We start from the raw sequence: 14,543 nt of genomic DNA, 5'->3' as shown, positions 1-14,543 counted from the left end.
AATCGAGTCGTGGATATTAATTTGCGTCCAATGCAAGGAAAGGTTATATTTAAACGATGGTACCTTTCTAAAGCATTTATGCAATGCGTTTAGTGCGTCGTAAAAATCCGTGGAAATTGAATTTGCAGATTAAATAAACTATTCGCGCATCGGAGAGGAACGGCAGTCGTCAAAGTGCAAGGGGGATTTCATTTTGACGAACTTGAGCGGCATTTGCAAGTACTTCTCAATCAAATTTCTCACCCTCGCCTTTGCTCCTCATCAAACACACGGTCCCCAGATTGAAGCATGCAATCAGTCGCAGAATCAACGAGTCACTGGGTGCACCTCTGCAGTCAGACGCAACATTTCCCAAAATTATTTTGCCGCGGGAGCGCTGAAATTCCGCGCGAATCGTCGAACAAGAAAGTTTAAAACGACGATTTCAAATTAAAACACGAACGTAAACGTTTGCGAATGTGGGATTGCTGTATCAAGTTACAAATTTCATTTATAATGATGATAGATTGCGTACTGGCCGTCAAGAGCAACTGGCGGACCTGATTTTTCGTCATTAAACGAGGGACTAGTGTATCACAAAAATTACTTGCTAAAAATTGCATTTTTTTGTGTAAAAATAATAGAATTCGAAAGCTTCGACTGGTTGGACACTTCGAATATTCAACGCAAATTTTATTGTATTGAACACAGTGTTCTGAGAAGAAGCGTGAGCAGATTATTGCAAGTTTAAAAATATGACAGAAATACGCACTAGTTGGTCCGTTCACCTGACTAGTTCGGAACCATAATGCTCCGATACTTTGTATAGTATATTTACTTTCCACACCTATCGCCTCAAGAGTGCACCGAGATCCAACGTTCCGAGCCGTCTTTTATACTTTCACATGCAAGACGCTGTCAATCTTTTTTACCCCATTTAACCAACGCGAAGGAAAGATATTTTTATCTTTTCTGCTTGCAGAGACGAGCCGCGTGGCCTCCTTTGCCGCAAAATCCTCGAACAGTATTAAAAAAAAGAGCTCATGCCTCGGGTGGGCAGAAATTCTACTTAAGGAACCGAGCTAAAATCGAAGATGATCTTTTGGATTTTTTCATTTAAAAAATAATTTTCATTTAAACGTTTTGACCACTTTAAAGCGGATCACATATTTTTTTTATCAAAAGCTTAACACCCAAGGTTATTCGAAGGTCATATCATCGTACACTTGATTTTTCTTGACCCCAGTTATTCTACCTTCTTGGGGCTCGCCCTATGAGTTTACGGACTCGGTAGACGAGGTTTGCTTCCCTTTATATTCTCTGCAAATTCCCCTCTCGCCCGTGAAACGGGGACACGGAGTTTTTAACGGAGAAAATTTTCGATAAGAAGGAATTGCACGATTTTGGAAAATCGTGGGATAAAATTAAGGGAAAAATGTGTTCGAGAGGATCGCGAGGGAAGATTATAATATTCGAAGCTGATCTTGAGGATCGAATGGCGGGGAGAAAGGTGTCGACGCAGCCTGAACCGTTCAGGGGGATTCTCATTAATGAAGATTCGAAAGAATCCCGGGCTCTTTGGGAATACACGTGAGCCGATCGATGGAAATGAGTCAGCCGCGCTCTTTCCTACATAGGTAAATAGGTTAGCGGCATTGGGCGTGCGCCTTTAAGGCTGCTTTGCTCTTCCTTACGAGCCGCTTAGCGAATCGATAGCAGGAGAAAGCGAAATGTCCTCGAAACGAAAACGGTGAATCCGTATATGCAGGCTGCAATCGGCCACCCAGGCGTCTTCTGTGTCTCCCGTCCCGTTCAGCGTCGTTAATGAACTCATTACAGATTCGTTGATCCACCAGTGGTAGTTGTTTATTATGCCCCGAGCGAAATGCAAACTTTACTTCGTCGCTACCATGACTTCGTTGGTGTCTTTGGCGCATATTCTGTTTGCTCTCGCTACACGTTTGATGTTTGTCGGGGAGGGTAATATCGTGGGAGGCTGAAAGTTTGTTGGCTAAGACATCATTGTTGATGTGCGGAGGCGGCTTCGCGGAGATTGGGGACGAGTTTATCGGTGTATCGATGAATACAGAGGTGTTTCGATGCAACTGATTAACGATGAAGACTGTTATTCTGTCGATAAATGACGAAGATGACAATTGCATCTACCAAGGGGTTGATGAACAGTGCAAGATTGTTGAGATTAGTTGAGGAATCTACCAATGTTGAAGTATATCAACTGTTTCCAATCGATGGGGTTCATGACAAATAGCTGTGAGTTTTGTTAATGAAGACAGAAGTGTTTCAATGTAGATATCTATGGAGTCTATGTTGTGGACTGCTCGCAAAGACAGTTCATCGAAGGCTGATGAACAACTTTCAATGGGCATGAATCTCCCCTAACGGAAAGCTACCTTAATCAAGCCAATTTCGTTTTCTATCGGACGTCTATCGATTTCCCAATTTGCACAGAAACGTATTGATCAGCGGAGACAATTTAAATCTGCGGAATTGTCTCAGGGAATCGAAGAGCATCTGAGCCACAATACGATGTCCTAGGATTCCATTATCGGACGCAGTAAGAACTCCTGCAGGAAATCCTTTCCCATTTTGCGATTACTCTGGCCTCAACGCGGGCACAGTGTTTTGAATCGCACCTGGAAATGACTTCTGAACGAACTAGGCGACGAGAAATCACCCTTGGCGTAAGGAACTAAATTAGTTCGAAGTATTTTCGGTTCAGAGGCACTCATTGAGAGAGTTGGATACCTCGTGAGACACTACGATTTTATCCCAATTGATTCCTAGAAAAGATTGATACCTTTCTCGGATAACTGAAAAGAGGTGGAGCCTATTTCACTTCAGTTAACCGGGTAATATCGTATAGTAAGTAATTTATTGCGTCCAGTTTGTGAATTAGAAGTTTCTAAGAATGGAGACATAATCTTCGAGTCAGAAAGTTTGTAATTGGACATTTGCCCACGTGGCTGTGACTCGTGCACCGCTAGAATCTATTTCCAACGATGGAGCACCATAGCTGGCTCCGAAGTGGGCAAAATCAGGAAATTGACTTGATAAGTTACGCAACGCCGCCTCTATTATTAGAGGTTCGAAGTTTAATTAAAGGTCGAAGGGGTACATTCTTGCGCGATAATGAATTTAATTGCCAAAAATCGATCGCCACACCGAGCCCATTAAAGAGTTACGAAACTTCAGCGAAGTTGGTGTTTAAGTTGGAACGAAATCGATGTAATTGTTCGAATTCGACTCGCGAGCACGATGTCTCCTTTCATTATCGTTCCTCTAACATGATGAAAAGGAGCAACATACGAGACACTTGTACTCGAATGTTTTGTCATTACTGGTAAAAAAAAGACTTTAAGCTATAGTTCGACTCGTTATAACTGTCCTTGGAATATTAATATTGCAATTATTCATAATTAAAGCAGGACATGGGTATCGGTTTTTAAATTATTGCAATTAACCTGTCAGTTCTATTGATAATTGCTTTGGTATGCTAATCGTCAATGAGTCACGTTTTCTGTTTTGCAGATAACTGGGTCCAGGATACCTCAGACGTGAATAACTGCATTGCGATCGAAAATGACGAATTATCAGAGTACAATGTTACCAATATTTCGTTTTATGGTAACTGACCAAGAGTTATACTACTTGTTAGTAATTGATATCATGTACAACATAGTTGTTTGACGCGTAACAACTTAGTTATCCTCAACATTGCTAAGTATCTTTGTTGAACTATTGCTAGCTTGCTATGGCGTCGGTATGTAGTTAGCTAAGTAGGCTAATTGACGTAAGTTATGTTTCCAGTATTGCGGATAATTGGCCGAGGACACTTTAATGCCCTTTAATGTTAATTATCAGTGGGTCGTGGTACTAACGTTTCTGGTAATTGGGTCAAAATAGACCACTTGTTGATAATTAATTCAACGTTTCTGATAACTGATAAAAATAGCGATCAGTTGGCTAAAAATAGTCAATTTTTTGGTAAACGATTCATGATCCAAAATGGCGAATGACGAAGTAAATAATTATTTTACACGAGATTAAATTTATATTGTATTGCATTCCAGTTTATTGTGACCTCTGCCTAATTTCTGAATTAACTTTCGATATGTCTAAAAAAGGATTTAAGCCGGGGGAGGAAGGTTGAATTTTTTTAATTCACACGTTGGGGAATAGGGGTCATAGAGGGTGGCTCCAATATGGAAGGGCTGAATGATTCATTTGTTCCGATTAAACCTCGTCCGACGCGACCTCTTTGTCATTGTTGTTAATCGAGAAAGATTATCAGCAGGTTCGATGTAATGAGCAATCCCGACGACGTAATAACAGCGGACGGCAATCCGATCGCCTATCGACTGGTTTGTAATTATGCATTTCAGCGAAACGGACAGACAAGTTTCGAGCAGGGGGGGAGGAGAGCTGCGTAATCGAAAAATAATTACGCAATGCCAATCAAAACTCTGACATACATTTCCTACTGAATCAACCTGCGGGATTTGTGGGCCTTTATGACTGCTTTTTAACATGGAAATAATCACAGAAATTTCCAATCGGAATAAAATAAAAGTTACGAGCTCTAAAATCTTCCAATAATAATTCACTAAAAAATGATCGAAAACGGATCTCCAAACGGTCTTAGAGCGAAATCCACTCAGCGCAAGTGGAGTATCCTGTACAGAGCGGTTATTCCGCAGACTGGGAATCGATCATCGATCATCGATCAGCCTCGATTTCGAGCAATCCGGTATTGCAGCGTCACGTCTGTGAATGGCTAGGAATATTAACGCAATTTATCAGATGATCATTATCCACTGATTTGCACGCGTGCACGATGCTCTGTGTGCATTATTGCAAGCTGGCTAATACCTAATTGTTCCGTCAAAGCTGCCGCAGCCCACGGTCGTCTCTGGCGGGGTTGCTTCGCGATCCCAGACGCGACGAAACGAACACCGAGGGGTGGTAGACGCTATCGACGGATCGAAATGGCACGCCTTTTCACCTTTCGCGGGCTTTCACCTTGCGAGACCTGAATTTCGGGGTTCCCCGTGGGAAGTCATTACAGCCAAAGGACAAGAAACACCCCCCTCTTACGCGACGAAGACAAACGAGAATCAAGATTACGCGCATTCTGAAGATTTGCTATTTGCCAAGAGACAGTGCAGCGATACAACAAAGATTTTATTTCCGTAAGTAATTCAAAAATGTAGGATAAAAACTTTACACGCGTGGATTCTCAAAGCTATCGCCACGCCGTATGTCAAAAGGCGTTATTTAAATTTCGCTGCAGTTACACTTTTATTTTTTTTTTTTTAACGGTCAACGAGGCAGAACACAGGAGAATGGGGGTGAACAGATATTCGAAGCGTAGCATCAAATTTAGTGAAAGCAAATGCAATACACTTTGGCTGCACGAGGGCTTCGGGGATCGAATCTAGCATCGAAACATAGAGCGAAACGAAACGTCATTAAATAACTGGATCCTTCCATCCAATTTGCTCGACGCTGAATTCGTTCGCGTTTCGGAGAGCTCTTTTGTTCACCGCTCGAATAGAACGCGAAGATATAATTCAAATACACGCGATAGTGTTTAAACAGCCAAGGCTTCAAAGATATTCGAGTACTGGAGAATTTCAAAACTATATCGAGACCTTTTGCTCTTTCCAAGGTTTTTTTTTTTTTATGTTTCAGTGGGTGTTCGTGGCCGAACGGAGTGTAATAACTGGCCACGCCCGGTGTAGTTTCCATTTTCAAAACGTGACATTTCTCTACACGCTACAATCTACCCTTATCCACTGTTTTAGCGGTGATTTACAAACCTATTATTGCGTGGGCGTCGAGGCCTGTCCGACGCCAGAAATTCACGGAAATCCGTTCGCGCGAAATACGCGATAACAGGGTCTGGCAAGAACTACAATGGACGCGTTCAATAAATTTTTTTTCCCCAGTTTGCCCGAAGGATAACCCGGACAGTGACGCGAGAAACGAGGCAGATACCACCGGCGTGCAACTCGCGCGACCCCGTCTCGGCCGTAGATTTTCATAAAGCCGACGTAGTCTTCGTATTATTACGTGTCCTGCTTCCTGGTGCTTCAATAATTTATGGAGACGTCTAGAACGACACATGATGCTCATCGATTATGAGCACGAATCCAGAAACTTTCGAGCGCGTTGCGTTCGCGACCTGTACACGACGAGATGAGCCTTTTTATGGATCTGTTATTGATCGTCGTTTCTCATACTCATTGTTAGACAAACTGCAGCACTCGGTGGACTTGATCCAACACAATACACGATATATTTAGTTGCCCACTAGAGTTGGGTAAATTTAATTTTCGAATAACGTATAAAATTTGATTGTTTAATTAAATTTATACTTGATTACTTGACATCGTTTGGAACACATTTACGTAGAAAAAATGATAAGTTATCGTTTAGATTTTGGAGAAAATTAAGAGAATCTGTCCCGACTGATCGGTCCGGGGACAAAATCTGCTCCAATCGAGAATTGAACATTCCGGTTGGCTTTTCTTAAACCGTATAAATCTGTAATTAAATTTCCAACTCGTCGTCGTTTCGAGTATTTGCCAATGCACTTTGCTTCCATTTCGAGTTACTAATTAACCCGAATTTTCCACGGATTAAATGCACGAATCACCGCATCGAGGAGTGGAAGCGAGTTAACAGGATTTTCTTAACTGACACTTTGTGAAACTCGAGAAAACCTCGAAGGGGGAAGGGAGATGGGCGACACAAAGGTTACCACGGGGGAGGAGTGAAAGGGGTTGAAGCGAGCGAAACAAGAGGGCTCGCGACGTATCGATTAACGTCCAGACGAACTTGACACAGCACGGTGCAGGGGCACGTGGGCGGTCGAGGAGCAATGTGGGCGAGGGGGGGTATCGAAAAAAAGGTTGGTAATAGTCAGTGATGGGCTCAAGATGCTACGAATCTCGACCATCTAGTACTTCTAGCGAAAGCTTCGAATTAAACATGACTCAAAATTTAAAGTCTTCAAAAGTCAATGTTATAACCGATTATAAAATCTCTAATTTACCTTTTTTTTTCATCAAACAATTGCAAAAACGTTTCGATTATTTTAAATTATCGAGGTTATGGAGTCATTCAGTATTTTTAATATCCCCCGAGGACGAGTGAACTAGAATTTCGTGTCTGGAGTGGTTCTAATCGCTTTACGACTAAATTGCTTATATGCTCGTGGTAGAGTTTGAACGCCCATTGCTAGCAATAGTAGGCCGCCTACCCTACGCGATTCGGTTCCCCGGTGCACCCCCGCAAACCACCCCCGTTCCGCTCGTCGAAAAATACCAACTTGACCGAGTTCGGCTGCGCCCTTTCTCTTGACCCGGCCCACCCACCGATTTGGGAACCGTGTTTGCAGCGTAAGTCACGCAGATTATCCGGATGAAAAACGTCCTCCGAAATTGTTGCCCGTGTGGGCGCCGGCCAGTAAATTGCAGAGTACCTTTTTAATTTCCATTCGACGTTCGGTGGTTGTTCGTATTTATCCGACTGCATTTGATGTTCTTCAAACCTTTTCGACTGTTCCAAACATTTTAAACTTGGGGATTCCCAAGGTTCTCGAGGGTTAGGGAATTTTAATCAATCGTGATCTTTCGTGCTCGATGGGTTTAAGATAAAAAGCGAGGTAGATGTGCGTTCATATTCGTCAAAAAGACTGCTGACCCTATTTGAACGAAGCTAGATCGAGATTCCTTTGACTCTTTTCTTCGATTTGAAAGCAAAGTAATCTCCAGGCATCCCTTCGATCGCTGGAACTGCCATGCGTCCCACGGCCCGTTCCAGTTCCAACGCAGACAATTCAAATCGATCGTTCTTATTGTCAGCGTTATCGTGGCCATTAATCAAGGATGCCTCCGCGAATCTTGTTGCGTTCATTGTTTCCGTGAAAGTGGCATCGTTATCTCAAGGTGGCCGCGAACGATGCTCCACTTTTGTGCCTTTGTCGAAGAAATAATTAACGCGTGCAGGACGTACGGACAATATTAATTTCACGCCGCGGGGGAGGGGGAGGGGAATCCGTTATGGTTGCTGGCAGGAGCAGGACGTCTCGGATTCCTTTTTCTTACGAACAGTATACCTCATAAATATTTCCTCGATCAATTTTCATTTCCCTTTTTCAGGAACGTAGACAATTTCCCCGTAAAATGATAAACGATTTTGTTAACGATATCGTTTAAAATGTTTGATACGTCTTTACAAACTATTTAACAGCACAAATAATGCAATATTTCGAACATCATATTTTTTCGTAATTTAATTTTGTTCTCTAGCAAAAATTGTTTAAGTTGCCCTGTGGAAAGATTACGTTAACAATTGACAGAAATTGTCTCATGATTACAGCGAGTCATTAGAAATAATTCACCCCATTGTTCCCTCGAGCCTCTACAGAGTCGTCTGTTCTATCATTGAGCTGTACTACTCGAGCCCTAAGCACCGAGGCAATTATTTCGATTACACGATCATTTTCCCGAATTTATTTTCAGCTGTTCTTTCGATCCACAATTTGCCAAGAAAAAATTATTTAAACATCTTTAAGCATTTACACTCCATAAACTTTATTTCCCAGCGTTACCAATAGCTCATCGTATTTTTCTCATAAACAAGGAAATCCCAGCGTAAAAATAAATATTTCACTAACGAGGATGTAAAAGGAAATACTTGTAATCAAAAACTTCGCTCGTTACGAAGTCTCGCTATAATATGAACGTCTGGTCCGCCGAGGGATTATTTTGTATCGCTTTAGGGAAATTTTTCTGGACAAGCAGATTATTTCCCAGCTGATCCCACCGAGAGTTACAGTCTGACAGCGAGTCTGTACGATTTTCAGAAAGTTCTCCGCCCAAGCAACGCGTTTCGAACTTTTTTACCGGACAAATTCGGCCGAGAGCCACAATGTGGACTTTCCTGCTCGTTCTGTTATCGAGTTCTGTCACTCGACAAGTAACAACGCCAAAACGACGATCTCCAAACCTTTACAAAACTTGACACGAGCATAGAATATTCAATTTTGTTTCTTACATTGATCGATACTCGCGTGCAACTAGTGGAAACTACTCGTAAGTTCGCGGAAATACTCGTTCAATTGAATATTCAATTATTTTTTTCATACTCCAATTTTTTATTTTTTTATTTCATCTAGAATTTCGTGGGATGTTCAGTGAACCGCTGGAGAGTTTCTGCGCTATTTATTCCGCTAAGATTTACAATTTAGACGTGTCGTCTGCCTCTACAACGAGCTGCACCACTTAATGGAAGTTCTTTTCGCTAATAAGACACTGGGGAAACTTTTCTTAGTCGACTCGACTCGGGAATATAGCGGCTTGGACACGTTATTTGCTCTGATATCGAGTTACGTTGTTATAGCGGCTGCTTCCGGTAGCAGAGTTTAAAAAAAAAACAATTTTTATATTAATTTTGCTCTGTCCAGCTTCATTTTATAATTTAAAAGCAGGTCTGTAGTTTCTATATATGAAATAGAATTGATCATTTTTAAAATATTTTTTAAACAAACTAAAACTTTGAAAGTTCGTTTTATTGGGTTATCAGTGAGAGTAACTTTCTTTCTGTCACTGTGTTCGAGTAATAAATCACAGTCGAATCGATCGAGAAAGATTTCTTCTAAATGCGTTGGTGATAGAGGGAACTCCGTTAAAGTAACATAACTCGATATTAAAGGAGACCGTATAGCAAGTAAGAGTAACTCTTCTAAGTTGGTTGAATCGATCAGAAAAGCTTTTAAACTACGTTACAGGGGAGGGGGATGAATTTCGTTAAGTAGTATAGACCCTTGTTAGGGCAGACACAATGTCGAGGCAATAATTCTTGGTGTAAGAGCTTTTCAGGCGTTGTACTTGCAAACGCAGAACTAATCTAAACTTCTGCGTTATCTACATAGACGAGATATCATCCAAGCAACCATAATTCACCGTTGCATACACTCGACATTTTAAACATATTCGTTTTAAGGACTCGCGTTAAGTAGTATACCCTCTCTCGAGTCAGACACATCTTTTTTCTAAAAATTTAAAATAAATTCTCTGAATTATTTCGCTGCTTGTTATATCACTTTCGTTGGAACGATCAGAGACATCGATGCAGATGCCGCCAGCTTGTCTACCCGCGAAGCATTCCAAGTTCAGACCAAGGAAAATCTGGAATTCGTTCAAGGCCACCATCTTCCCGACAGCACTACTGTCCGCCATCATTTTTCAATGTCTCAGAGATTTCGACATTCGTTTCATGTACCCCTTCCTACAATTTCTCTCTTTCCTCGATTACAGCTGCCAACCCATGATTATAGACGCGTCGAACTTTATCGAAATGTTAATTTAAATCAAATTAGCACAAAATTAGCTTTATTATTCCCTGATCGATTGTTGAGGTGAAAAATATTAGTGGAGTAAGAGAATTTTATTTGATATTTTTCTGTACACATTTGAATAATATATTTTGTTTTAATGCCAGTTTGTTTTAATACTCTCTATTGGATCGCAAAGAACAACGAAAGCAAATTTCATTCAAATCGAACAAAAATAGCAGAAGTTATAAGGGAATAACAAACACACAGATTTTAAATATGGCAGACACGCGCAATTTGGCGCCATCTAGCGTCGAAAGTGGGAACTACGATTTCGCTGTAGCGCTGTATTAACACGGAAAATTGCCTTTCCCCGTAAAGTCACTTAAAAACGAAGCAGCGGCGAAGAGTTTGCTTTCAGGACGAAGTTAAATTAAACTTTAAGTCGAGTCCGCTATACTTGAAGGCTCCATAGCTGTTAAGATTCTATTTGCATCGTATTGCATCGCATCAATTACTTCCAAACGCAAGTTGGACGTCACGTTTTCGAAACTATAATAATTTTAACTCGACGCGAGTTTAATGAAATTTTCTGGAGCAACGGAGAAAAATAGAAATTTACTTTTTTTTTACATTATTTATTCATCGTTACTGTTTCAAGCCCAGACCATTACTGTTTGCTCCGAGACACTCATTAACCTTTCACCTTCAACACACTTCAGAGCCGTTGAAACCAGGAGAAGTCGTTACTAATGCCCATAACTACTATCTCTTCATACGTTCCTAAATAATGAAGATACTTGGGTGTACTCGTTTAAAACGTCCATTCCATAACTATTATAATTTGAACCTTCCCTTCATAGTGTAACTGTGGTCACATAATTCTCAAATCTTCATCTACATTTTTGTTTAAATTTTGGGAGTGAAAGGCTTAATGGCTTCTATGGTTCCACATTTTCGAGATTATCCATTTTGAATACGCTGATGGGACGAAATCCTCGCCATAAGCTCCTTGGGGGTCACGATTCCCGGTAAATTCGGTTTATTCCCGATCGTTTCGCTCCATATCGCGCTACTTTCCCCGGTTTCGTTGTCACCGGAAGCGCGGGAAAGGTGGTTGTTCCTGTCACCGCGAGATTACGTGCCGCTGTGCTCTTCAAAAAGCTCCGCCTCGTCTTTTTCCGCAGTCTGGTTGACGGCCTTCCGGCACTGGCGACGAGCCGCTTTGAAAACGCGTCGTCGTGATTTACTTTCAGCCAGCCTTGAAATTCCTCTTGAGGATATTGGGCTCTGGCTGCCGTCCCGTATCAGAGGTAACGTAATTGTTAAACAACCGGCACGATGGACGGAAGTCTTTACTATAGTAATTATGTTACGCTCAAAATCAGATATGCCCGATGCCCTGAGAACGTTCGTGCAACGAACAATTCTATAAATCCGATTTTTCATCGTTTCGAACGCGTACATGGAACGTAAAAATAGAAATGAAGAAGATAATTTAAAAATAATTTCGATCGACTACCTTTCATTATTAATAAGTCATTTTTATTGTGGAGGGGTTGAACCGTATAGAGGGCGAGTCATATTTGTTTTATATTTATCTAGACTGCTGACGAATAAATTTTTATTCGTCCCCTACGAATAAATCTGTGGACGTAATTTCGAAACGTCCGGAGAAGTATCGTAATTCAATTATCGAACATAGTTTGTGTTGGTGTTTCTCGGTGGTCTTCGACCGTCCAAGAAATAATTGAATCGGGCCACTTAATTTGGAATCTCGTCAGTACCATCCAACGTAGGAGAACTCGATCGAAGCGATACTTTTTGTCATCGAAAGAGACTGTCGAAACTCGTTCTCCGTGAAATGTCGTCGGCTTCCACCGGTCTGTCATTTATTTCTGAAATTGCGCCTCGGTGTTCTTTGGCCGTCTTTGACCCGCGGCCTGTAATTTTCCGCCTCGGTGAAAGAATAAATTGAAGAGTGGAACTCGAAAACTAGGGAAAGAGTTAACAACGAATAGCCCGGAAATTGAGACTAAAATAAACAATTAGGTTATTCGGAGCGCTTTATGAAATTGTATTTTAATCTTCTTGTTTGCTCCGAACGGCAACGTACGAGGATAAAGGGAATAATGTTATTTAGGCCAACTTTCCGGAATGGCGTGTCTCATCAGCCTGATTATATTTTTTCCCCGACCTTAATTTTCCCGTCCCGGGGATTAAATAATAATTATTAACGCGCTAGCGTGGTTTGTCCAATGAATCATGCAGCCTACGTAACTGCAAAATATGTCCCGGTTTCGAGTCCGATTCGCAGAAAATTCTAAGGTATATTTGAAAAGCGTTCGATCATATCTGTGTCGTGTTGTTAATGGACAAATATTGACAGATCCAATATAGAATCTGTAGAGTAATCGAGAAGGGAACTTCTCGATAAACTGGAAAACCGAGTAAGTGCAAATCCAAGAGCGTCGCCGCGAATTCGAACGATTATTTGAAGTGCTCAAAATTGGATGCAGAGTTCAAAATTCAAATATTTGAACAGAAATAGATACGTGGACTGTTTCAATAAGAGCAAATAAAAATTGTGTAACCTCGTTCTACTGACCTTGAAGATCAAAATAGGTCAGGGGATCGTTGACAATTGAAAAACTATTGGGTTTGTTTTACCGCCTTGTAATCAGAGGAGTGTCGCGAAACTTAATACCGAAGTAATTCATAGTGCTCAATGAAACAACGAACAGTTCCTTAATCTCAAATTTAGTCTTATCGACCAATAGTTCTGGGTCACTCTGTGTAAAGACAGCAAAGACACTGAAGAGAATCCCTGTCGAAGCATGGCGACTATAACAGCTCAAACGAAGGCTCCAAAGAAGAGCAAATAAATGGAACGAAAATTCGATCAAAAAACAGTAACTTAAAAAAAAGACTGGACGATGTGAAATAGTTGCAAAAAAAAAAATCAGAATGAGGCTCGAAACAAGGAAAGATAATTGTAAGAAAAATACATGGCGACTATAGTAGCTCAAACGAAGGCTCCAAAGAAGAACAAAGAAATGAAAAAATAGTAACTTAAGAAAAAGACTGGACGATGTGGAATAGTTGCAAAAAAAAAATCAGAGGCTCAAAACAAGAAAAGATAATTGCAAGAAAAATTCAGCTCAAAGATACTGAATTTGAAGAACACTTTTTTAAAGAAATATTCCAAAAATGTGGATGAACAAGGAAGTCAGAAATCATGATGGAGGATGAAAGTTGAAAGAAACCTGGGCTCATAAGAAGTGGAGGTGCTCAAGGAGACAGAGGCTCGGTTGAGGATAGCAACGGAGAAGAGCAAGCTGCACGGATAGAGACGAAAGCGTAGAAAGAGAATGACTGACCACGTGAGTAAGACGGGGAAGTAGCGAGCACGAGGGGGAGATCCCGCGGCGCCACGGTTCGTCGCGACGCTCAGTCTACCGGCGTCGACCGGGCAAACATGTCCAGCCGTTACTTTGTCGGTTAAAACCCCGTGGATCGCATCCCCCGATTTCACGGTCCCGCGATCGAGTGTCCAAATCGTGGCTCGAAATTAACGAGCCCCATAACTATTTTGAGAAATAGTTCGCGATCGCGCTCAAAATAGCGCACTTGCGGCGAGTGTGCTTTAGAACACTAACTAACCTCCAACGCGGAAAATTGATTCGCTGTAACGAGGAAGCCTCAAAGTTTTGTTACCTTGACCCAGAATCAGTGAGTGAAAAATTGGGCTCGAATCAGTGTCGTTGCAGTGAGTTTTTCAAAAGCATCTGACACGATTTTCAGGTCGCTAAAATTGTGAAAAATTGTGCAGTTTAAATAAATTTCTTTAAAAGAGGATTAAGATCTCGCGGTGGATACGTTGAGGTAGTGTAAACAGAGGGATTAAACGAGTCATGGAAATTGTGGGCAAGATTGAGCATAAAAAATGAGTTTTCTTTGTCGATATTAAAATTTAGAAATAATCAGCTGCTAATAGCTACTGTAGTTGTAAAAAAATGGGGCTCAAAAAATTGTGTTTGAAGTATTAATGTATCAGTGAATCTCGAGATGGTAAAATCGCTAAATTGAGTAACAAGAAAGGCTGGAAGTTCTCTTATTTTGAGCCACAAGAGATGGCGACAAATTGTGCTCAAAATAGGTGCCTTTCTGGTGAACTCTAATTCAAATTTAGAGTCTTTGC

At 41.2% G+C, this 14,543-nt stretch overlaps 1 protein-coding gene across 4 annotated transcripts in view; it reads left to right on the top strand.

Annotated features, from left to right (window-relative positions):
- LOC122396400 (octopamine receptor beta-3R-like) overlaps nucleotides 1-14,543 on the top strand; it is a 101,320-nt gene that overhangs the window by 40,904 nt on the left and 45,873 nt on the right. The window contains exon 1 of one of the 4 annotated variants that reach the window (XM_043394753.1): nucleotides 13,814-14,074. The exons of 1 other annotated variant lie outside the window; for it this stretch is intronic. The gene's annotated coding sequence lies outside the window, so the exon portion shown is untranslated. Of the gene's footprint in view, nucleotides 1-13,813; nucleotides 14,228-14,543 lie in introns of those variants that run through there. 2 more of the 4 variants (XM_043394752.1, XM_043394751.1) reach the window with 2 other exon arrangements.

The sequence above is a fragment of the Colletes gigas genome, unplaced genomic scaffold (genome assembly GCF_013123115.1).
Source record: "Colletes gigas isolate AHSC1104 unplaced genomic scaffold, ASM1312311v1 Colletes_gigas_Sc00007, whole genome shotgun sequence".
NCBI lineage: Eukaryota > Metazoa > Arthropoda > Insecta > Hymenoptera > Colletidae > Colletes > Colletes gigas.
This window is presented reverse-complemented; position numbering and strand designations above follow the sequence as displayed.